This window comes from Mirounga leonina, unplaced genomic scaffold (assembly GCF_011800145.1).
Source record: "Mirounga leonina isolate KUSES-001 unplaced genomic scaffold, KU_Mleo_1.0 Mir_129, whole genome shotgun sequence".
Classification (NCBI taxonomy): domain Eukaryota; kingdom Metazoa; phylum Chordata; class Mammalia; order Carnivora; family Phocidae; genus Mirounga; species Mirounga leonina.
The window spans coordinates 12,187,247-12,212,049 of record NW_023270323.1 but is presented as its reverse complement, the minus strand read 5'-3'; the positions used below and the strand labels follow the sequence as shown (position 1 = coordinate 12,212,049).

General features: G+C 37.8%; 1 protein-coding gene across 4 annotated transcripts in view; it reads left to right on the top strand.

The window, feature by feature from the left end:
* ARHGAP24 (Rho GTPase activating protein 24) overlaps positions 1 to 24,803 on the top strand; it is a 508,514-nt gene that overhangs the window by 294,120 nt on the left and 189,591 nt on the right. The window contains exon 1 of one of the 4 annotated variants that reach the window (XM_035004599.1): positions 471 to 712. The exons of 2 other annotated variants lie outside the window; for them this stretch is intronic. The gene's annotated coding sequence lies outside the window, so the exon portion shown is untranslated. Of the gene's footprint in view, positions 1 to 470; positions 742 to 24,803 lie in introns of those variants that run through there. One more of the 4 variants, XM_035004598.1, reaches the window with a different exon arrangement.

Sequence of the window (24,803 nt, the reverse complement as noted above, 5' to 3'; positions counted from 1 at the left end):
AAGAAATTGGGCATTATAGAGAAACTTTCAGTATTAAGGATTTCAAAGTGGAGTAAAATGTTTTCTCTGAGAACAGATGGTTCTCATATTGTAATTGTGTTACTGTTCTCTGCCAACTCCTGTGGGTATTATACAAGGATACATGGGGAAAAGGTAAACTATTTCCCTTTGGGTACCCTACAGTAGTAGAAAGAGCATTGAATTGGCACTTCTGAAACCTGGTAAATATTCTTAGCTGCGGAATTAATTAGCTATGTGAATGGCCTTGTACAAATCATATTTTCTCTGGGCATCAGTTTCCTCATCTATAAAATGAGGGCGTTGGGCTAAATTATATTTAAGATCCTGATATGCTTTCTGTGGTTCTTTTTTTTTTTGTCTTTTTCCAAATGCTCAACTACTACATTATTTAAGGTATATTTCCTGGTTCCTTTTTTTTTTTTTTTTTCCTCCCCTCTGTCTCTTTCTTCAATATATGGGATAGGAGGACACTGACTAAGTCTGAGGGGCGGGAGGAGGAAGAAACTTAGCTACAGGAAAGGTTTATATCCCTCTCTACAAGAAAACTTAAATATAGCTACTACAGCTTTGAAAGGAATGGTTTATGTCCAAACAGCATTTTCCAGACAAGCTCTGTACTTTTTTGCCAACAGAATTAACTTTAAACTGAACGCAGTAGACAGTTAAACAAGAGTCGGCACTGGAAACAGCTGTGAGTAGACAAGACCAGTTACTTATAAGGTACTGTTTTTTACTCATTGAAATCTCCTTCAGGGTTTATTTGCTTCGGGCACAGGGCACAAATATTCTGTGGTCATTTGACCTTTCCCCCCACCTCGCCTCTATTCTGAGAGAAAACACACTCTTTAAAATACCTTAGCTTCTTCGCTGTATTGTTTTGTGGCTGTTGATATTTAAAGCTACTAGGATTGGGTTTTGTTTTGTTTTGTTTTGTTTTCAGGAACCTGATGGTCGTTGTTGTTATTTTATTTTGAAGCTTTGTCCTTTTTCGTATCTTGTCATGGATGGTTTTATGTTTTGTTGTTCATGTCGCATAAAGAAAGATATGCTTTAATATTACGGAATGTGCAGAATGCTCTTGATTGAGGGGGAGGGATAGGCTAATTCATCTTCGACTGGAAGTATAGAGCCAGGATAGAGCCAATCAGACAGGAGGACCAAGACCTAGCAGCTCCAAGCACTTTAAACGGACTCGGGAAAGGCTCACTGACCTCATCACAGCTTGGTGGATCTGACCTGGAAAACACACAATTTTGAATCAGGATTTTACCTTTAATCTACTTCTATGGTTAATTGTTCATTTTAACCACTCCTTCCCTTCATTTCCACTTATTTAAAAAAAATTCTGGCAAGCCTTTTTTTGTTTTTAATTTTCCTGTGAAGTTTATCTTCGTTAAGCTCATCCATCTTAAATGGACAACATTTCCAAGATCTCAAATCACTGAGCTATGGAAGCTCTCAGAGCAGAAGAGAAATAGCCCAAAAGGGTAGTGAGGTGGACACTATCATCTAAAATGTCACTCTTTCCCGGGAGGCCTGACTAGTTAATAGATAATTACTGCTGCTGGTCAATAAACAAGGAATGAGACAATTAAGGAGCTCCACATTTGTGGACTTTCCAAAAAGTGAACTTACAAGTTTACCACGGAAAACCCCAGAAGTCTTAGAAAGAATGTAGCCATTTTTGGATTGTTAACTTTCTGAAATCCAGTATATATTTTGAGATCTCTCTGAAGGGAACTAAATTCAATTTAACTTTCTCTTAATTACCCAGACTTCTCATCATGGATATACATTGTAAATATTATTGTAGATACATTGTAGATATAGATATTATTCTATAATGTAATGATACATTAGGGGCCTATTTTGTGGTATGTAAGGCTGTTACATCTTATATCAAAAGGTCACATAATCACTATGCTTTTTTAAATTGTATTATATTTATAGGACTTTTTTTCCTCCTGTGTTCAGCATCCATATGGAAGTGTGACTTCTTATGGGTGCGGACAGTTTGCATTCTTCTAACAACTCCCTTCAACCTCAACCACGTCTTTATAATTATTATTTCTTTTGTGCTGTGCACAAGAAAACTAGAAAAAAAAAGTTTATAAAAAAATTATGGAAGGAATGAAAAGCAGTAACTTTATCTGAGGGTCCAAGAGATTCTCTTATGAGGAAAGTGCACGTGCCAAAGTGCATAGACCCAGTGACATCTATTTTAGGTGCTCAGGGGACTTTTGGTTTGCATCCAAGTTCTTAGTTGTGTTCTGTAGGAGAATTTGCCGTGGAAGGGACTCTGGGATAATGAAGGCATTACTACATCAGATACAGAGAGTGTTGTTTGTTCTCCTTTTTATAAAGTTCCTGGAGGTATGTGTCAAGGAATCAGTGACTAACTACATCTCAAGGGGCAGACTTAATATTAATCAAGTACTAAGTATTTTATTTTAGTTCCATTTACACATACGCTATTCACATGCATGCAGGGTGGGACACAGCATCCTAATGTTTGTAGGAAAGAGTTAGGGAAGAGGAAAAAATACTCATCTTCTAGTCCATGCAGTTCTTCTGTGTGGAGATTATGCTTTAAAGAAAAAAGATATATTTTTCAATTGTCTCAATAATATCTTGATTTCTTTAATTCTATCCTCACTTACTCGCAATTTCTTTTAAGTTGAAAATACTATGAAGCCCTGAATTTTGTAGCAGAATATGTTTTCTTACCTTTCAGTATTTTTTATGTTGTGCACTGCAGAGCAAAAGGAATCACTGGTTTCTTAGTGATCTTGATAATTAATCCCACTTTACCTGTGAAAAAAATTAAAACTGGATATATTAGACAAATACATGAAGCGATAAACTGAGTCCGGGGCAATTCTAAATTCCAACTTTAAGTAGTCCATTGCTAATGACTTGACCATACAGCTTTATTTAGAATTATGTGTGAGGACTTTTGTCTTAGAGGCCTACTTTGCTCATGTCATTTTTTAAATACAAGTTTCATCTAGTCACTCTAGAAATTGTTACTGGGTGTTAAAGTATCTTGTGGTGTAAATGACAAACCATGTTTGAAACCATGAGTTCAGGGACTGCCTTTGTCTGCAACATTGAATTTAGGGTCCACATAAGTTTAGAAGCATCGTCTAAAAGCTAGAGATTTTGCTTATTTTTGTTCCCTCATTCTTTTAGTTAAATGGCATGGGTTATTTTAAATAAAATGTTATTCCAATTGAAACATAACTCTTTAAAATTGAATATGCTATTTTAAGTCAATACAATAAAGCTTTTTTTTTTATACTTGATTGAGTCTTTCAGTTTAATCAAAATGTAATTTTCACAGGCTTACCTAATTAGGAAATCTGACGTATGAAAGGATATGTATTTGACAAGGAGAACTATATTATCACAAGACCTAAACTTAAAATTCCTGAAAACTCAGTGCTTTGATGAATATACACTTATGAAGACTTCCATTTAGAAAGTGCTTTTTACTGGGTGCCTGGGTGGCTCAGTCGTTAAGCGTCTGCCTTCGGCTCAGGTCATGATCCCAGGGTCCTGGGATCGAGTCCCACATCGGGCTCCCTGCTCCATGGGAAGCCTGCTTCTCCCTCTCCCACTCCCACTGCTTGTGTTCCTGCTCTCGCTATCTCTGTCTCTGTCAAATAAATAAATAAAATATTTTTTTAAAAAAAAGTGCTTTTTACAACTAGAAAGAGAAGACGCCTGTAGGTGTTCACTGGTGATGCTTTATAAGGGTCTTTCTTGACAGCCTTGTGAGACTGCTCCAGAAGCCTCAGAACATAGCCCCTCATGAATTAGAATTCGGTGAGCAAATGTATGTATTTCAAGGAGCTGTCAAGCCCAATGCTGTAGGTTGTGGACAAGGAAGAGAAGCTATAAATATTGCCTTAGTTGTTGAACAGAGAAAGAGATAATTGCTTTCTTCTCATAAAAATCAGAATTGAGTTCATTTTCAATTTCAGCCTCTCAGGAAAGATGCTCTAATTGGCACGAGTATGTTCTTCTATGTTGCCCTTTACTTAATGTACTAAATTGGACAATTTAAGAGGTGATGTGGTCAAAGACTAAGATTCTTTTTGTTCAATTTAGTCATGCAATAAATGTCTATTGAATGAATATAACTTCTAATCCTTAAATTAAAAGGGCATTAACAAAAAATAATACTAAACCATTATATTTTTCTTCATGTTTTATTATTGGAGCATTTGTTATTTAGTTTACTGTTGGGTTATGCAAAAACATAAAAACTTCATTAAGCGATACCATTAATAAATTATGAAATTGCTGTTAGCAAACAGCACTTTATGATTTTTTTTTATTCTTATGTTAATCCCCATACATTACATCATTAGTTTTAGATGAAGTGTTCCATGATTCATTGTTTGTGCACAACACCCAGTGCTCCATGCAGAATGTGCCCTCCTCAATACCCACCACCAGGCTAACCCATCCTCCCACCCCCCTCCCCTCTAGCACTTTAGAATTATGAATTTCTATAGGTGCCTATAGTCAGTAATAATTTAAAAAGCAGAGTTGGAAGACATGAAGGCATCATCCTTTTTCCTCTACCCTTTGTTTAGTTTGCTGAAGGTATTGTGGAATTTATAATTCATTTGTTACAAGCAGATGCCACTTTTAAAAATTAATATTATTAATAATATTATTCTAGTAATATTATTTTATTAATATATTTGATTTTTTACTATTATTGGGGAAAACATCAGGATATCAGAAGGACAGGTAAATGTGGCTGAGTCTAAGACAGTTTTATAGGCCAAATATTATTTTGGTTATCTTAAAATTTTAGAGAGTAATTTTTAAAGATTATGTAAGTTATAGAGCTCTAGGCAAACAGTAATATCTTCACAAACTAACAAAAACAATAATAGTGTTTCTAAGGAAAAATTTCCACTTTACTTTAGCTTCTCTCTCCAACCTGCTTGCTTTTGAGTGTGTTTAATACAAAGATGTGTTCTGCGGTCCTTCTCTGCAGTGTAGCTTGAGTCCAGCAGGGAAGATGGTGTCCGCGGGTCCTCTATCTCCACCCCTGAAAATGGTATAAGTTGAATTGAATACAGTTGAATACAAAGGAAAACAACCTCCCTGCAAACCTGGGGTATAAAATGCCCTACATAACTCACAAAAAAGCTAACAATTGTAATGATTATGAAGAGAGTGACAATATAAAAGGAGAAATAAATTTTTTTAAAGATTTTATTTATTCATTTGAGAGAGAAAGAGTGAGAGAGTGCATGAGCAGAGGGAGAGGGAGAAGCAGACTCCTCACAGAGCAAGGAGCCCCACATGGGACTCGATCCCAAGACCCTGGAATCATGACCTGAGCTGAAGGCCGACGCTCAACCGACTGAGCCACGCAGGCGCCCCAAGGAGAAATAAATTATTGTCACCAATTTCACTCTCTAGTGGATTCATTCCTATTGTTAGATTTCTTGCCGGAGCGTTGGTGGTATAGTGGTTAGCATAGCTGCCTTCCTATTGTTAGATTTCTTTCTGTATCTGCATATATAATATAGTATCAATATTTTGTTTTGTTTTACTTTTACAAAATTAGTTTATACTGCAAATTTGGATTCCACCTGGCTTCATTTAACATTTTATTAGGAACTTTTTCTATATTATTCAGAACACTTTGGAAAAGAATAATATACAACTGCATACTATTCTATTCTGTGGCAATACCATACGTAACAGAATGCGCTCCCCATTGTTGGGGACCTACTTGTTCGGTGTATTCTGTCATACATGAAATAAGAATAAGCATTCGTTTACATGTGATTTGTGGTCATTGGGTTATTTTAGAACTGTAATAACTTAGAAATCTGCAAGTCCAAGTCCCTCTTTTGGCAGTGTAGGGGAACTAAGTCCAGAAATATTGCTCATGTAGAATCCAGGCTTCCAGCATTCAGTCTCATTTCAATGTTCATCCAGAAGTAATGACTGCATGATAAATTTCCTCTGGGGCCAGGGGTGAAAGCATAATTTCCTTCTGTCTGAGTAAGAGGTCAACCATGTACCCTATTCTCTGAAAATCCCCAGGGAACAGAGGGTTCTCATACTAACGAAAGAACTCAAGATTCCATGCCAGAAGTCTTTATGACACAAGGGGTGATAAACATATATTAGCTATGGGAACATTTTTAAATAGCTGTCACTTTGTTAATGAGTATTTGCTAAAGCATTTCCTGGGCCACTCGTGTTTATGGAACTTTTAAACAAAATATTTATCAGGATGAAACCAGGACTTGCTTCAAAAATTATGTCCTTTTACTTGCACCTTTGCTTTTCCTCAGTGGGTAACCAATGTCCAGGCGTCTGTTACACTAAACAAACAAACACTCAACTTTCTCAACGAAGCTCTCTCTTCCTGGTGCCAAAAAAAATAAATTTTTTTTCTGTTTTTGCTTTCCCACCTCCCTCCGACTCTAAAACTCTTTGCACCTTGGCATTTATTTCTACCACAATACTGAAATTACCTCTCAGAGGTTGCTAAGGATGGCTGAATTAATGGCTAAACCCAGAGCGTTTTAGCCATTGCTCACCTCTGCTTTTTCTGCCATTTATACTGTTTGCTGCCATGATCTTCTTGAAATAGTTCTATCTTTTATGTTAGGGATCTTGCACGAGCCTATGGTTCCACCTTTCTTTTCTTCACTCTCTTGAGAGGGCTCCTGTCTTCTTCCCACCTCCTTGCTCTGGGTGTCTTTGTTTGTTTTATGTCCCTCCCATTATTCTATCTCCCTCAGAAGATTGCAGCCAGTCCCATGGCTTTGACTTAAAGCCCAGTCTAGAGATCTGGTCAGCAAGACCTCTTGGAACTCACAGTTAGTACAAGTTATGATAACAAGTTTCCTTTCTCTGGATGCGCAACACTTGCAGTAGGGTCTTTGACTTGGTGGGGAAGTGGGCTGGATTTCAGGCCCAGCTTGACCCCACAACCTTATGTGCCTGCCCTTCTTGTCAGAGCTCCCATTACAAGACTGTCTCAGATATTCCAGGACTTCGAACTCTAACATTCCCTCACTCCAACCAGTCCTTCATCTGTTATCTTCTTCCTCAATTCCTATGCAACCAGGTGACAGTTATTAGAGAATTTTAAAATCTATAGTCTTTGTTTTTTTTCATCCCCATGACCACTATCTTGCTCAGAATTCAATGATCTCTTCTTAACCCATTGTCTCCTTACTGGTCCGGGTCTCCCTCTCTCCAATCCTTTGCCACTCTGGTCTGTCTTCTACACTGTTGGCAACTTAAAGAAATATGTATATATGTCTTTTATATGTATGTATACATATTTCCCCACACACACACCCTAAATTTTCAGTGAGTCCTTAGTAGATAGTTAAGAGCAGGACCTATGGAGTTGAATTACAGGATTTGAGGCTTAGCTCTGGCACATTTTGCATCTATCATCGTATGCAGGTGACTTTAACATTTCTAAGCCTCCATTTCCTCACATAAAAGAAGTGTAATAGGGGCGCCTGTGTGGCTCAGTCATTAAGCGTCTGCCTTCAGCTCAGGTCATGATCCCAGGGTCCTGGGATCGAGCCCCACATCGGGCTCCCTGTTCCATGGGGAGTCTGCTTCTCCCTCTCCCACTCCCCCTGCTTGTGTTCCCTCTCTTCGCTGTGTCTCTCTCTGTCAAATAAATAAATATTTAAAAAATAATAAATAAATAAAATCTTTAAAAAAAAAAAGAAGTGTAAGCATCTGCCTTTGGCTCAGGTCGTGATCCTGGGGTCCTGGGATGGAGCCCCACTTGTTGTGATGAGCACTGGGTGTTATATGTAAGTGATGAATCACTGAATTCTCTTCCTGAAATGAATAGTGCACTATATGTTAACTAACTTGAATTTAAATAAAATTTTAGAAGAAAAAATGAAAAACAACAAAAAAGAAAGAGTAGCAAGAAAAGGAAAACTTTTTTTTAGTAATATTTGCGTGCTGCAAATAAACACTTCTCTTTATCCGGTGTTTCTTTGTGATTTTCTTTATTTATCCTTTATGATTCAACCTTATAGTCACAAAACAAACAAGTGGAGTAGCCAGGAATCTATCCCAGGTTTTTAACAACAGGCTCTCTGCCTCATTTGCAGATTGCTTCTCTTTCTGTGAATTTAAGAATCAATGCAATTGACATAATCAAATTTAAGTGGAAATACTCCAGAGTAATGACTAAGGGGTTTCACATGTATGCCAGGAATATTATTTCACTATAATGTTATCTTAGAGTAATAGATTGATTTAGTTTTTCTAAATCGACACAGGCCTTTCACTTTGGGTAGATACACTGACCATTTTTCCTTGAATCCAATACCAGTTTTTTGAAAGCGATTGCTAGTGTCTTCTCCAATGCTTTCCCCCAGAGACTAAGCTATTTCTGTCAGAGGACTTTGGCTCTTTCTTAGCATCAAAGGTTCTGTGGCTTATTTCATTTCCTTAATCTACTCAGTACTTACTTATGAATGGAAGTTGCATAAATCAAACAACAGGGACTTTGGATGGGGTCTTAAGGATCTTGTACTGAAGCCCCCACATATTGCATCCGACCAAAGCAGGCCAAACTAGGCTAAGAGACATATCAGTGATCATAAAGAAGTCTAAAGGATGTTTCCTCTCTAAGAAGGCATACCTTGCAGTTTTACTCGCAACTTTTTGGAATGCATCGAATAGTCTAAAAATCACAATAGAAATAAATTTGAGTCTTCACTTTCCTTCTCCCTCCATCTTTCAGTGTCATGCAGGCATAGTTGGAATCCAGTGTGTGTATTAGAGATCCACCCCCTTTTCCTTTTTTCCTTTAAGATTTTATTTATTTATTTGAGAGAGAGAATGTGCGTGCGAGAGAGAGCATGAGCAGGGAAGAGAGGGAGAAGCCGGCTCCCTGCCAAGCAGGGAGCTGAATGTGGGGCTCCATCCCAGGACCCCGGGATCACGACCTGAGCCAAAGGCAGATGCTTAACTGACTGAGCCACCCAGGTGCCCCTCTACCCTCTTTTTCATTCACAGGAGCTGCTTATTGGTAGAGAAAACCTTCCAAATACTGTTTGCTTGACTTTAAACTTCCTCAGCTCTCCAAATGGGAATTACCGACATACATCACAAATAAAATAATAAAATATTTATGAATCATCCCAAAAGTGCAACTCCCAGTGCTCCACAGTGTTCTCTGAAGAAAAGTAAATCTCTGTGTCAGATATATATTTGTACATTTCAAAAAAAAATGTATATATATATACTAACATTATGTTGTGCCAATATTATAATATGAAATACCACACACACGCACACACAGACTGGGGACATGGCTTGGGAGAAGTACCTTTTCAAGAGTGAATGTTCTCCTCCCTCCACACAGATTTGTCACTTTCTCATATAAACACTGGGCCCCAGCCTTTATTCCATCTCCCCTTTGTATTATTTGCCACTCGTGGTGGCCTTTCGACCTACAGTGTTCCTCAGTCTTGTCTTTCTAGAGGTCATCTTCTTCTGAGATGCGCTCCCTGACTCCATCCCTACCCTTAACTCCCATGGCTGATCTCTATGGTTTTCACCACTTTGCACTTGAACTTCGTGCTTACTGGCCCACTTTCCTAGCCCAGCTGCACTGTTAGCTCCCTGAGGACAAGGACTTTGTCTAACAGGCTTGGATGACCAGTGCTTCATACAGTGCCTGCCACTGGATGACAAATTTAGGGGCCCAATATTGCTCTAGGCTTGTTGTTACAAAGGGGCATAAATCCCGTGTGAGGTATTCTCACACAAGGAGATGTTGAAGGTTTAGCCAGCCTGTCTCAGCAGACCTCTGGTTAGTCGAAAGGAAAGTATAAGAATATAAGCAAGAGCGGTGAGCTTCTTTCTTTTTCCCTCTGGGTAAAATATTCCAGGTTTTTGCTCTACATAGATTTTATTTCATATTTACTCAAATTTCATATTAAAGCCAATGGTCATTAAGATGTTCATTTTTTTTAAAACACCTTCACCCATTTCACCAAAATTAAACTTTGTCTGTCTCAGTTTCTTCACCATTTGTCAGAGTTTCAGCAGTCCCTTTATAGGATGGAGGCTTAGACTGAGTGCTAAAATTCAAGAAATATTTTGATATTCATTCATGGTCTATCCCCTTACATTTTCTCAAATCTCATTCCTTTTATGACAAATACTGCTTCAGAAAAAAGATAAGAAAAAAACTGCTTTGGAGATTTTTGTTTGCAATGGTTTTTGAGTTTCAAAAGTTAACTCCATAAATCCTCAGGATCCAAAGTTTAAATGATAACAACAACAAAAAAACAGCAAAATAAAACCATTCTCCTTATCCCATCCCTAAAAGCAGATAATGGTTCTCACGGCAGGGGGCCAAAGAGAAGAATCAGAGGGAAACAAAGGGACATTAGCAGCTTGGAGGATGGTGGGATTCTGAGTCACTGTCTGCACCATTGCCTGAAGTGGGTACCTGGGAGACAGAATGGAAAACCTGGACCAGACTGAGGGAATCTAAGAACAGAGGATTCTCTGAATAACTTCCTGTATGAAGTACATGGAGGCTACAAACTCAAATCGTTGTTTAGTGCTGTTCGGCTTGGTACCGGGATATTCAAAATGGGTATGTAGGCAGACGTGTCCAAAACAACCTCCCAGGTTATCCCATGTCCTCAGTGCAGCCAAGAAAGGAGGAGAAGAAGCAGTGAGAGGCAAACCTGGAAAAGCCAGGGACAAAGCCAAGGAAGACTTTGTCCCAGGGTTTGTAGACTGAAGTCCAAGAACAGACAAGGAAATCAGCATCTCAGATATGCCTCTGTATGCAAAGGATGATGATCATGGAGCAGATTCCTACTCTCCTCCATCCAAGACCTGGAGCCCTAGATGTCCCCAACATCAGACAGCTCCCAGGAAAGTGGCGGCCCTGGGTTAACTAAGATTGCATTTCAGCCACCTGACAACGTAAAAGAATAAGGAAGTTACATTTTATACACTTGACTGTCTACCAACTGTCTACCAACATCCATTCCTTCCTTCTACATAAATCATTTTTTAACTTAAACCCATTATTTTCAGCTGCCTATTTTACTATAGAAAATGCCAATATACAAATAATGTTTTATAGTTTTGTCAAAAGTCTAAACTATACTTGTTTGTTTTTGCATTTGGAGCAATATCAAGGTTAGAAAGACAAAGTATAGAATTTGACCTGTTTAGGTCTTGAGCATAGGGGTGAGAGGATTAGGGATGAAAAGAGTAAAATCTTTCAGGAGAATCTTATAGGAGAATCTCTACTCTAGACAGCTTAATAGAACTTCATTTTTTAGTTTCCATTTCATCCAAATTCTGATCTCTAAGGACCAGAAGCATCTGTTATGTCTCTATTCCTTACCAATGTTATCTTAAGTGACACAGAGAAAATACTGAAACTTGGGGTGCCTGGGTGGCTCAGTCAGTTAAGGGTCTGCCTTCAGCTCAGGTCATGATCCCAGGGTCCTGGGATCAAGCTCCAGGTTGGGCTCCCTGCTCGGTGGGGAGCCTGCTTCTCCCTCTCACTCTGCCTGCTGTCCCCCCCGCCCCACCCCCCCACTTGTTCTCTCTCTTTCTCTGTCAAATAAAGAAATAAATAAAATATTAAAAAAAAAAAGTAAAGAAAATACTGAAATTTTGGTAAATTGCTCAGAAGGATTATTGCCAGCCTAAAAGTGCCTTATAAAGTGATCCCATACTGGTAATGAGGGATCCTTACCCAAGTTCTTTCTTAAAGCACAGCTAAGCTGCCCAAAAAGGAACATCTGCTCCAAGTCTATGGGCCCCATAGAGATCAAGGACAGAAAGGAAAAAAAAATAAAATCACTTACTGGCTTTCTGAAGGGATTATAGTTTACTCAGAGTAAAGGCTAAATTTGGACTCACCAAGAAATTCCCTATGAAAATCTAAGTTCTTAAGTCAACTGATATGAGAATTTTCCAAAGTATGGCCTGTTTAGGTTTTCACTGGTCCTCTGGGACATTTATGGAATTTCTTGGCCAAAACTTGACAACTGTCTGTGTATGGCCCAGTTTCCTATTACCCAATGTGCAGACAGAGAGGGGGTGGTATGCAGGGGTGGGGCAAGAGATTGTTACTCCATGCAAATGCAAATGCAAATGCAGGCTCTGAACAAAAATCTTTTCTGAAAGGCCAGGCATGGCATCCCATAGGCTTAACAACATTGGGGTATAATTCGGGGAAGCAGTCATATCAGGGGTACCATCATGTGGCAAATGAGATCCAGCCAGCCAGAGAGATGTCAGGCAATCAAAGAATAGTATTCTAAACAGGTCAAGCAGGCTTTTGCTTTCAGGGAAATCAGTCAGCAGATCAGTGGGAGTTCAGGGGTAGGACCCTTCATAAGAGTGAAATGGAAAACAAAATGCAGGCTCATTGATCAACTGGGTATCAGACACTAGATAGGAACTAAGACACCCAAAAAGCAAAAACTCAGGTTACAATAGGAGAACCCAAAATCTAATCCTAGAAAGTATGGAGCTAGCGTTGAGAGTCAAATGGTAGTAATCAGAGAAAGCCAGGTGTTCTGCAAGACTAGGCCTATTCTGGAACTCTGATATGCATGGTAGACTACCAGAAGGTCTTAGGGGTAGGGAAGTTAGTGCCGGCCATTTTAATTCATTCCCTAGACAGACTCTTCCTGGGGATTGGGATTATGTTTGTCCCTCCCTGAGATGCAATGTCGAGGATTCTTCAAAATTACCTTGAGAAGTCCTATTAAGCCATCAGTATGATTTTCTCTTCTAAAGACCACTAGATTTGTACATCTCCTTGCTTTAAGTTCTAAGTTAGAATGTTTTCTTTGCCTGTCTTCTAATGCCCTGGTTTTAAATATTCTTTTTTCTTATCTTCTCTCAGTAAGCCTGTGGGCATTAGATGTTTTTAGAAGTTACAAAAAAACCCTGAAGAACTTAAAATGCAGATTTCTGGGCCTGTGCCCAGAGTACCTGATTCAGTAAACCTGGTATGGGACCTGGAATATGTATTTTAACAAAAACTCCAGGTGATTATGATGCAGGTTGTCCATGGACCACACTTTGAGAAGCCCTACTTTAAATCACCTAAATGCCTTGGGAAATCTGACAGTTCATTGGCCATATTACATCTCTCCAACTGCCTCCTGCTCTCCATCTAGCAATAAAAATTATTCCTTATCACATCACATATCTTGATTTCAGGTTCTAAAAACGGTCCTTATAATAATATCCTGGAACAAAACATGGAGAGTTTTAGAATCCAATTCCAAATTCAAGATAGATTGTGTTTTGGCTGTCTTTAATTTTATTGTATCTACACTTCAAAGGGCAATTTATTTTTATTGAAACTTACATCTATTCTGGGATATGAAAGTGCCTCCAATTTATACCTGAAATCTAAGATTGTATTCCCTTTACTTTTCCCAGGGTGAATTATCTCTCTTTCCAGTTTATTAGAGAAACAGTCTTTCAACCGCAAGCATAAAGACAGCTGCAGACTCTTGGTAGAAATTAAAAAGGAGTATTTGGAATATTTACAGTGTCTCTTTTAGACTTGGAGGCTGGGCAACAATCAGTCATCACATATGGGAAAGATTTATATCGCCTGAGTGGGCTCAAGTTTGATGTAGCATAAATGGTATTTCCCCAGATTTTCCATGGCCGCAGTCTATGCTCTTGTCTCTACGGAGAAATATGCTGGGCTAGGGAATGATGAATAAGCATTCTTCCAGGCACTGTAGTCAGAGCCTTTTCTTTTCAGCCAAGTTTAGTGTGACTGTTTCACATATGATTTTGCTCTTTGTGAACTGGATTGGAAAAAATGAAAACCTGGTCTAAAAATAAAGATATCAAGCATTTGACTACTAATCAGTAAACATTTGTTATTGCTAAGGTCTGTAAGAACCAAATAGCAGGCGTTGTGCTGCATATTAAGTCTAAATTCTGTTGTATGCTCATCCTTTTTAACCCAACAAAGAAATAAGGAATCACAGAAATGAACGAACTCCATGAAATAGTGTATCAAGCAAATTTCCTTAAAAAAAAAGCAAACAATTAGAACTAATGTCCATATTTTGGGAATCTGTGCAGTCTTCTTAAAATGTTTAAAAAAAATGAAAAAAAAAAGATAGTAGGAAGAGAAAAATGAAGGGGGGGAAATCAGAGGGGGAGACGAACCATGAGAAACTATGGACTCTGAGAAACAAACTGAGGGTTCTAGAGGGGAGGGAGCTGGGGGGATGGTTTAGCCTGGTGATGGGTATTAAAGAGGGCACGTGCTGAATGGAGCACTGGGTGTTAACACGCAAACAATGAATCATGGAACACTACATCAAAAACTAATGATGTAATGTATGGTGATTAACATATCATAATAAAATAAAATAAAATAAAATGTTTTTGATATTGGGCTTTTTTTTTCAGCTTTATAAATTATGCCTCTGTGACATACACATGTACAGCATTAAGGCATATTTGAGGGTAAAGATAGAAGGCAATAATGTAAAAGATTGCTTGTTACCAAAAGTGGTTAGGATTTGAGAGGTAACCCCAGAAAAGATATTATAAGTGTTAAAATACTGAGTCACGAATTGTGTTTACCAAATATTTTCAACTGTCTACTTTCCAGTCACTTAATGGAATTCTACTTCTCCCCTCTTTTGAAATTAGTCATGGCCATATAACTTACTTTGGCCAATGAAAAGTGATCAGAAGTGATGTATCTCATTTCCAGGTAGAAGTTATAGGTGCCACCGTCCAGATCATCCTGTGCCCTACTGCTCTGGGATTGTGGAAGCACACAGTCAGGTCCTTGAATGAGCTGTGGCCCCTGCTGACCCACATTGGACAACAGTGTGAGTCAAAAAAAAGTTGTGTTATGGAATTGCTTGTTAGTGCAGCAATATTTAGCTTATCCTGACTGGTACACATATAGACATGGAGGCAAAAAACACCCCAAGTGTTTTGACAGAAAATAGGGATTTACCAAGATGGAGGTTGTCAATAATATATGATTGTGCATTATATCATTTAAGGGAGCTATAGAGCCAACCTGATGGAAAGAATTGTGTTTGTTCAATTGTCGAGTCAGGACTGAGTACTAAGGAACTAAAAATATATTTAAAAATTATGTTCATGGCTATGTATAACAGCAATATACAACAAAACTCTCAATGATGACCCTTGAACATTGAAAATGGGAATGAATGGGATATTCTACTTTTCCTTTTAATAATTCAAACTTTTTTTATCAAGTGCGCCTGAAGCAATTTTATATTTAAAAATACAAATATGGGAAAATTAAACACCATACCCCAGTAAAAATCTAAAGTTTTAACAATTTTTTAGATAAAGCATGGTAATCAGGATTAAGAGAATTCAGAATATGCTGGTCCTGAAGAACCTCCTGAAATCAAGGACTTACAAGAAAAATGGAGTATCATATGTAACCTATATAAAAGCCAAGGCACACATAGTCTACTCGTAGCCTAGATTGCTTTAAAGAAACATTGCCCACTAATTGTAATTCTTAAAAAATCTAATGTAGTCTAAGTATGTTAGAGTATGTTACAATTCTTGATTCATTGCATTATCTCTTAAAATTCTCTTCTTTCACATGTTCCCCAAAACTTGTCTTAATCCTCAAGAAAAATTTTTTTCTCTGAAATCCAGCCCATGGCCCCTCCTATTCCTTTTCCTCTTTTTAAAATCTTCTCTTCCTACTTCAAGCAGTTTCTCTTCTTGATTTTCTCAGTTTTCTCTATCTGTTACCCAGATTCTACCAAACCAAAGCCAAGAATGGAGCAGACTCTGAATGTTCTTTGGAGTGAAAAAAGCCAAGAGTCAAGGACAAAAATGCTATGTAGCAATCAAGAAGAGATAAAATGTGAAAAAGTTGTATTATATATTTTCTTTTTTTTTTTTCTATGTTTGACACAGTTATGAGAGATGAGTTTTCCAGGAACTACTCTTTGCTTATCTGTGAGAGTATCCACTGGTTACATTTTCTATATAGACAGGCCTCTTTTTAAAAATAAATATTGTGTATTTCCCCTTGAAAGAAGCTAGAACTAAGTGAAGGATAAACCATGTACTCTGGCCCAGCCCTCTATGGAGTACACAGCTTAATGGTATTTTGAAGAATATTATGACAATTTATGGATTATGTTCCAAAATGCTATTCACTTAGGAGACATTTCTGATATGTCTTCCCTCCCAACATCATCCCTATTTATTTTCTCAGGAAATATCTGATCTCAAAGAGCTACGATAGTTCTTGTTTCAGAAATCCAAGATCATCAAGTTGATTTATTATAGTACAGTTGGAAGTTCTGTCAGATCTCATTGTTATGCACCACTGAAGTACATCAACAAATTGCATCCATCAACTAATATTTGGACTTAACTCTGTCATTATTTAATTAGTCTAAAAAAATGTCACAGTAGGCAGAGAACTCATTGTTTTTCTGTATTAAAGAAATTCTTGTTGAAATAGAGGAATGTTTTTCCTGACCCCATAAATTAGAGACAGTAAGATAAATAGAGAGTTGACAGATATAAAAGAAGCAAAGTTACTTTCCAGTTATAGAACACCAATAAATTTTTAAAGAATGAAATTTTGTGTTCGTAGGAGGTCAGAAATGTTGCAGCATACAACATTCACTGCCCTCTCTACTTGCATGAACATAAAGTAGTACAGCATATATGTGCTTTAACTTTGTCTAGATAATAATTATCTAGATGCAATTATTTGAGTATGAACTATCTCTAAAATGTATATTTCAAGAAACTGCCGGCAATCATTCTAATGGCTGGTTTACAACAAGTTTCTATGATGAGGAATCCTTAAGGAAACAAAGTTGAGCGTGTGCTATATCCCTAGATCTTAAGAGCATTGCTTCTTAGAGAGAGATGTATGCTTTGATTTAGGAACTTGGTTTTATTTATTTTATTTATTTATTTTTATTTGTTTTGTTTTTAGAGAGGGAGAGGGAAGGCAGGGGAGGGGCAGAGGGAAAGGGAGGGAGAGAATCTTAAGCTGAGAGCATGGAGCCTGACGCGGGGCTCAATCTCAGTGCCCTGAGATCATGACCTGAGCTGAAATCAAGAGTCGACGCTTAACTGACTGAGCCACTGAGGTGCCCCAGGAACATGGTTTTAAAATGCTAGGGCTGCGAGGATCCTAAGCCTGCAAAACATTGCCCAGATAAATGAAAATGGGGTTAGTAGAAGTTTGAAACCTTATTCCCCACAAAATAATCAAAGGATAAGGTAGACCTTCCTCTTTTAGTTCTGTTTATGGTACCTGGCAAACTCTTTTCCATCACATTCTATTTTTAAACAAGTTTTGACTCTTAAAACTATGACCCTCAGTTTGTATATACTCTTTTTTAGCTCAGATAAAATATGCGATAGAATGAGATTAGGCTGTTTCCTGTCACAAAAGTAGAATGCTCTTGTGAATACTTTGAAAAGAAGAAATGAACAGTCCCTAAGTGTGTTTTCTTCAATATTAACCCACCATCCATGGTGCACTAGGTGTTGCCCAAGACACACACTCAGGAAGCAGTGTCTTCTTTGTAAGAATGTATAAGTCATTGTAAGCATATCTAGTACAGGGAAAAGAATAGCAACACAGTAGGGGAATAAATAAGGAGATTTTTTTTTAAAGATTTTATTTATTTATTTGACAGAGAGAGACACAGCGAGAGAGGGAACACAAGCAGGGGGAGTGGGAGAGGGAGAAGCAGGCTTCCCGCTGAGCAGGGAGCCCGATGCAGGGCTCGATCCCAGGACCCTGAGATCATGACCCGAGCCAAAGGCAGACGCTTAACGACCGAGCCACCCAGGCGCCCCAAGAAGATTTTGAAAGAAATTTACTGAGGCTTCACCTGAGCAGAAAATGTGATTTATTTAGCAGCATGAGGTAATGAGTAAGAAGAAGTACCATATCCCTCTTGCCATTTTCTTTAGGGAACAGCATTCCTCATGCTGAAAGGGAAAGGCATGTCTAACAGTTTAATGAAATGATCTAAGTGTATATCAGAGAGAGGGAATAAAACCATATATTCTGGAAACTTGAGGAGAAAATCTTCCTTTTTTTTCTTTATTTTCAACGGAAGTATCTATTTTCTATTACTGTTTCTGTTGTTTTTAGAGTTGTTGGAGTCTACTGAAGGTAGCCTTGCAAGTCTTTTATAATGCGTTACACATCTGTCAGGAGGCTGTCTGAATTCCACTGAAATAAAAAAGTGGTGGAATGAAAAAGATACCATATGCCACTAAAGATTATTTTGCTGATATTTTCAATATTTTTTGGTAGGGTTAGTTAGGAAGCCAGTAGCATAATCAATAAAGCACAAAGGAAGAAAAAAATAACAGCCAAATGTAATTGTAGTGTATGATGCTTTTAAAATGTTGGATTTTCAACATCTTAATGAAAAGGTTTTTACTTAAACATAATCTTGACTATCATAGGAAATTTCAATTATCTGATCTTTTAAATGATTAATACTGAGCCTATAACTGTGTTTGATCCTCTGTCTCATCTCATCAGTGGCATAGTGAAACGTTGTTCTGTGACCGATAAAGTCTGCCCTCATGCACCTCTGGGGTTAGCCCCCTCAAGGAGCAACCTGAGAGGTCTAAGGACTCGGGGGAAGGAACATCCCATCACGTACTTAGCCAAAGATCTTTTCATGGGTGGTACACAACATCTAGTTGCAAGGAAGCCCCACCAAGTAAACAGAAGGGCGTCACCTCTCATTATCATATTTCTTCCATTCTGCATTAATTTTTCAACCTTCAACGTATTTGACATTGGCATCTGTCTCTGAATTGAAGTATACATTAATATAGAAATTCATACAAAAAAGCAAGAAACTATGGTAATAACCTAATGAGCTTTTCTTCATCATTGTCTATCTTGGCTCCATTTTCTCTTCTCTTCCTCTTTCTCCCACCGAAAGCGGCTTAGTGAGACATTGGGTTGTGGATTCCAACGAAGTAGGGTGTGAACTAGAGTCATGAGTGTAGATTATTCTGGTCCTCACTGTTTTTCTCCATAGTAGAGTAATAATGCCATTGTTAAAAGGCTGTTTTGGAGTCTAATAAAATAGCACATTAAAGTTTCTAGTAGAAAGAATAAGTAGCTGGGTCTCTTTCCCAGTGTTTTGGATGCCCATCAGGCTGCAATTCTGTTGGAACTTCTTATTTTATTTTTCCATCTCCCTCATATAAGCCTCCTTTTGCTGTTGTTAGATTAAGTGGGCTTCGATGAAAACAAAACAAAACAAAACAAAATAGACAATGCAATAACAAAAGCAGAAACAAAAAGATTCTTCTTCCATGTATACTGATACGAGTCTGAACATATTCTCAACTAAATGGAAAACTGTTTCTAGTTCTTTAGTTTCTGACTAATAAAGGCCATGTTTTAAGTACCCAAGATTTTAGTTTAAATATCAATTTAACCTTTCATTAAAAACACACAAAAATTGAGATAAGAATACATGGATTCTTTCTAAATATCTATAAAACTCAGAGATATTAATGGCATAACACAATTAAGTCATTTCTTAAAAATAGCACATTGGCCACGAAAGCCTCAAATCTGTGTCATGTTCCAAACCCTGTTGTACCCCAAACTACAGTGGCCAGACCTCTAATCCAAATAATTTAGAGTCTTTTGGACTCCTCTACATTTTTGAAGGAGAAAACAGGTTATTAACTCTTGGCCATATAGTGTCCTTGTCCCTTTTGTAGTGGTCATAGAAACACAAGTTAGGACCCAGACCCTTAAAGTTTGGTGACTCCTCCCACCCACTTTTTTGTTGGCAACAGACAATGTAGGCTTGTGAACATAAGTTTGACTCTACTTGTTTGGGTTTTAGTTACTATTTCTTTAAGTTTTGAAATGCTTATTGATCTGACTTTAGTGGCAAATTCTAACTAGCATATTTCTGTTTGTTATTATCTTAATTACTTGGAAATCAGTAGATAGGCAATAATTATTAAATATTCATATCCAGATCACCCTGGTCTTTCCTATATTTTTGCAGTCAGAATCGGAAACAAATCTATCTATATGCTATTTTCTCACTCAGTATCATTTAGGGACTGTAAAGATATTATTTTTTCTTTTCTTTCTTTCTTTCTTCCTTCCTTTCTTTCTTTCTTTCTTTCTTCCTTCCTTTCTTTCTTTTCTTTCTTTCTTTCTTTCTTTCTTTCTTTCTTTCTTTCTTTCTTCTTCTTCTTTTCTTCTTCTTTCTTCTTCTTTTCTTCTTCTTTCTTCTTCTTTTCTTCTTCTTCTTTCTTCTTCTTCTTCTTCTTCTTCTTCTTCTTCTTCTTCTTCTTCCTCTTCCTCTTCCTCTTCCTCTTCCTCTTCCCCTTCTTCTTCTTCTTCTTCTTCATCTTCTTCTTCTTTTTTTTTTTTTTTTTTTAGAGAGGGAGAGAGAAAGAGGGCTGAGGAGCAGAGGGAGAGAGAGAATCTTAAGCAGGCTCCATGCCCCACACCGAGCCTGACATGGGGCTCCATCTCACGACCTTGAGATCATGACCTGAGCCAAAATCAAGTGTCAGATGCTTAACCAACTGAGCCACCCAGGAGCCCCTATTTTTGCATTTTTAATTTGACTACACAATTCATAGCTATTCTAAAAATAAAAGAGCTGCTTTCAATTAATATAGCATGGTGGAAAAAAAATCAGCTAAGAACCAACTTCTGTGCACAAATAAGACAATAAAAGCACAAAACCAAAACTAAAAATAACTTACAATATTTCTTTGCTTAAGGACACTCATCTTACAGTATCTATATATTTTATTAAATCTGCTTTCACCATTCACACATGTTCATTTTGGATAGTATCTGGATCAATATAAGTGCACTAACTACTTAATGGTTACTTAGTTACATTGATTCAGCACCAGAGAGTGATTAGTATCAATTCCCTGAGAGAAGGAGTCTCTACTGCATGTTGTGAGGTGCCTGGCATGAAACAGGTCCTTTACACTAAAGCCCTGAATCAAAGTTGTGAAGTTTATTCATAGGGTTTTTAAAAATAATTTAAAGCATGTTCCAGAGTATTACTATAATATCATTCTTGTGTAGCTGAGAAAAAGTTCTCTAGAATTTGAGTCAGTTTAATGAAGTCTGAATACTATCTATCTAACAAAAAATATTTGTAGGTCTTTCTAAGATCATTTAGTCTTTATTAACCTTATTAATTTTATGGATCTTATTTGTATCAGAACTCTTCTAGTGCCAGTTATAAAAACCCACCTATTGCCAACATCAGCATAAAGTGGAATTTATTAGATCACCAAATGGAAAAGTCCAAGGTAGCTCAGCCCTCAGGCATGGTGTATCAATCTGGGTCTAATCAGTAGAGAGAAACTGTATAATAATTTGAACAGGGAAAGTTTAATATGAAGAATTATTAATTATCACAGGGGATTAGAGCATCAGGTGATTGGCTGGTAAGAAGTAAAAAGGTCTCAAGAATGTAGGCATAGCAGATATGAGAAGTAGCCATGACTCCCAGAGGTGAGATTGGGAAAAGTCCAGCCCCAGACTGAGATCCAGACCTTGTTGGAGAGGACATGGCCTTGGCTCACTGGATGGCTAAGCCTTCTGTCATGCTACACTGGCAGAACTTTCTGGAAGTTCTCCCCATGGAACTTGCCTGAAATGCACCCTCTAGGATGTGAGAAAATTCATGGAGAGGTAACTCACTCACTGGAGGCACCAGGCTACAGAAGGGCCTAAGGAAGGACAGAGGGAAAATGCTGGCCACTGAATATCTGAGCCAGGACGCAGTGCAGATGCTTAATGCTGAGGAAGCCATTGTACACTGGAGGACCTGGGTGCTAGAGAAGCTGCAGAGCCAACACACAGGAACCAGGAAGCACAACCCATTTTCTTCTGCAGTGTTTCTCTGGTGCCCTCTACTGACAGCGTCTAACATGATGCTGACTGGCATAGAAACATTTTTTTTCTTTTAAAAAATTTTTTTGTTGTTATGTTAATCCCCATACATTACATCATTAGTTTTAGATGTAGTGTTTCATGCATAGAAACATTTTTAAAGGGACCATATCCATTTTCACAGAGCAGGCAAAAAGGATCTTGCACATGTGGCAAGATCCAAAGATTCAAATGATATCTGCAAGATTTGCTTTTCCGCTCTTCCTCAGTATTGCTTTCCTTTCGGTTGGCTTCATTCTAATCTAGCTGCTTCCATGTTGTAGTACAATTATTTCAGCAGCAAAGGAGTTTTTCTTCTTGGTATTGTAACAAATATCCCATTATTGAGTTTGTTGACTTCGACTCTGATTAGCCTAACTTCTGCCACATGCCATCCCAAAGTCAGTGTGGCTGGGGGATGTGATGTTTTTAAACCTTATCTCACATTATGCTTCCCTACCGTTAGCCTCATCAGAATGCTATTACTGGTCGAAGGTACTGGTGCTGGACAGACCAAAACAACTTTGAATAAATAGGGTATTATAGCTAGAAAGTAAACCCGCAGAATTTATTGCATGCCTTAAAAAATTTGCTTTATATCCTTTTGAGCTTCTTCATGTATTTTTTTTTTTTAAAGATTTATTTATTTGACATAGAGAGAGACAGCGAGAGCAGGAACACAAGCAGGGGGAGTGGGAGAGGGAGAAGCAGGCTTCCCGCGGAGCAGGGAGCCCGATGCGGGGCTCGATCCCAGGACTCTGGGATCATGACCTGAGCCGAAGGCAGACGCTTAACAACTGAGCCACCCAGGCACCCCTGAGCTTCTTCATTTTTTTACAAGGGCCTAGGGTTTGAATGAAATTTAGATTGAGTTTGGTCAAATCCCTTGAGTTTACTACTAAAGAAAAAACAATGTCAATATTAAATTTTGAACCCAGGATTTCTGCTAAAAGAGAATCGAAGAACTATAAAATATAACTTTTTTTAAAAAAGATGAGAGGCCATATTTACATAACTAAGCGTTCTTTCAGTAACAGCAGATCTGTGTGCCGTCTGATAAAACTCAACAACAGAAAGGAGTGAACTACTGATATATGGTAGACAGAAATTGCGGAAGACCCTAAAGGTATTACACTAATTGAAAAAAAAATCTCAAAAGGTTACCCACAGCATGATTCCATTTTATGTAACACTCTTGGAATGACAAAATTATAGCGATGGAGAACTGAGCTGTGATTGCCATTGAGTTGGGGTTGCGGGGAGGGTATGACAATAAAGGGGTAGCATGAAGGAGTTTCTTTGGAGTCATGGAACAGTCTGTATCTAGGTTACAACTGGTTCCACAAATCAATACCTGTGACAAAATTTCACAGAATTGTATACCCCACTTCCCCCCCAAAAAAATGAGTGCATATAAAAACAGGCAAAATACCACTCACTAAGGTCTACAGTTCAGTTTATAATGTTGTACAAATCTTAGTTTTCTGAGTTTGATCATTGTACTATGATTTTTAAAGATGTTCTCGTTAAGGGAAGCTGATTTTGCAACTTCTATGCAAGGGTAAATTTATTTCAGAATAACAGTTTAGGGGCGCCTGGGTGGCTCAGTCAGTTAAGCATCTGACTCTTGATTTCAGCTCAGGTCATGATCTCAGGGTCGTGAGATTGAGCCCCGAATCAGGCTCTGCACTTAGTGGGGAGTCTGCTTGAGATTCTCTCTCTCTCCCTCTCCCCCTCCCCTCCTCCACATTCTCTCTCTCAAGTAAATGAATAAATCTTAAAAAAAAATAATAGTTAAAAATAGTAGTAAATTGAAGCTGGATTTCTGTTACTGAATCAGGAAATTGAAAGTAAGTTCCCTTTTAATTTCTGATTTCTTCATGGTGAAGAAAATTAATAATTAATAATTAGTTTAGATATTTAAGAAATAAAAAGCAAACTGGTACTTAAACCATTTATTCTAAAAACCAAAGATATTTTAATAATATCAGGCAAAACCAAAACAACAAAAACAACAAAAACAACTTCAAAAACTACATACACATAAGGGACAAGGAAACTTGGAAGGAACCGTGTGTTACTGGGTTAGTACTGTAGTGGTGAAGGATGATTGAGCTCCCACCAGCTCTTTGCTCCTGTATAAGAGTAACAGTGCTCAGGTATGCACAGGAAGTAGGCCCCAAGTGGTAAAATAATAACATCTCAAAACATTGTAGGACAAAGATAGCAATCAGAAGAAAGAGGAGAAAGAGGAGAAGAAAAAAAAAAAAGCTTAGAAACTGTTTTGAATGATGCAACAACTATCAGAATATAAATTTTATTTCATGAGGCACCATCAAAAGGCTAGAACAATTATTGCTGCATTAGCAATGGAAACAGGCTCTATTGAAACAATGCTTATATTGACATGATCTTCTCAATTCCTTTCAATGTTAGGAATTACAAGAATTTTAACGTTTGCCTTATATATTATGCAAGAAAATGATCACACAGATAGGTAATTTCTTAGACATTCACAAGATGACAATTTCTGGTTCACTTAGTATTTCCAGTTGAAATTTTTCAGTAAGAGAAAAAGGCAATTCACATTAAGAAATTATTCAAATGAAATATCTTTTTTTCTTGTTAAATACATAAATAACACAAACTAATAAGGACCATTCCGCTTGAAGATGAACACACAAGCACGGATAAACTGGGGGGGGGGTTAGGTCGCAGTCACTGATGACCAGTCATTTTAAACTGTCTGCAGTTTTATAGGGTTTCA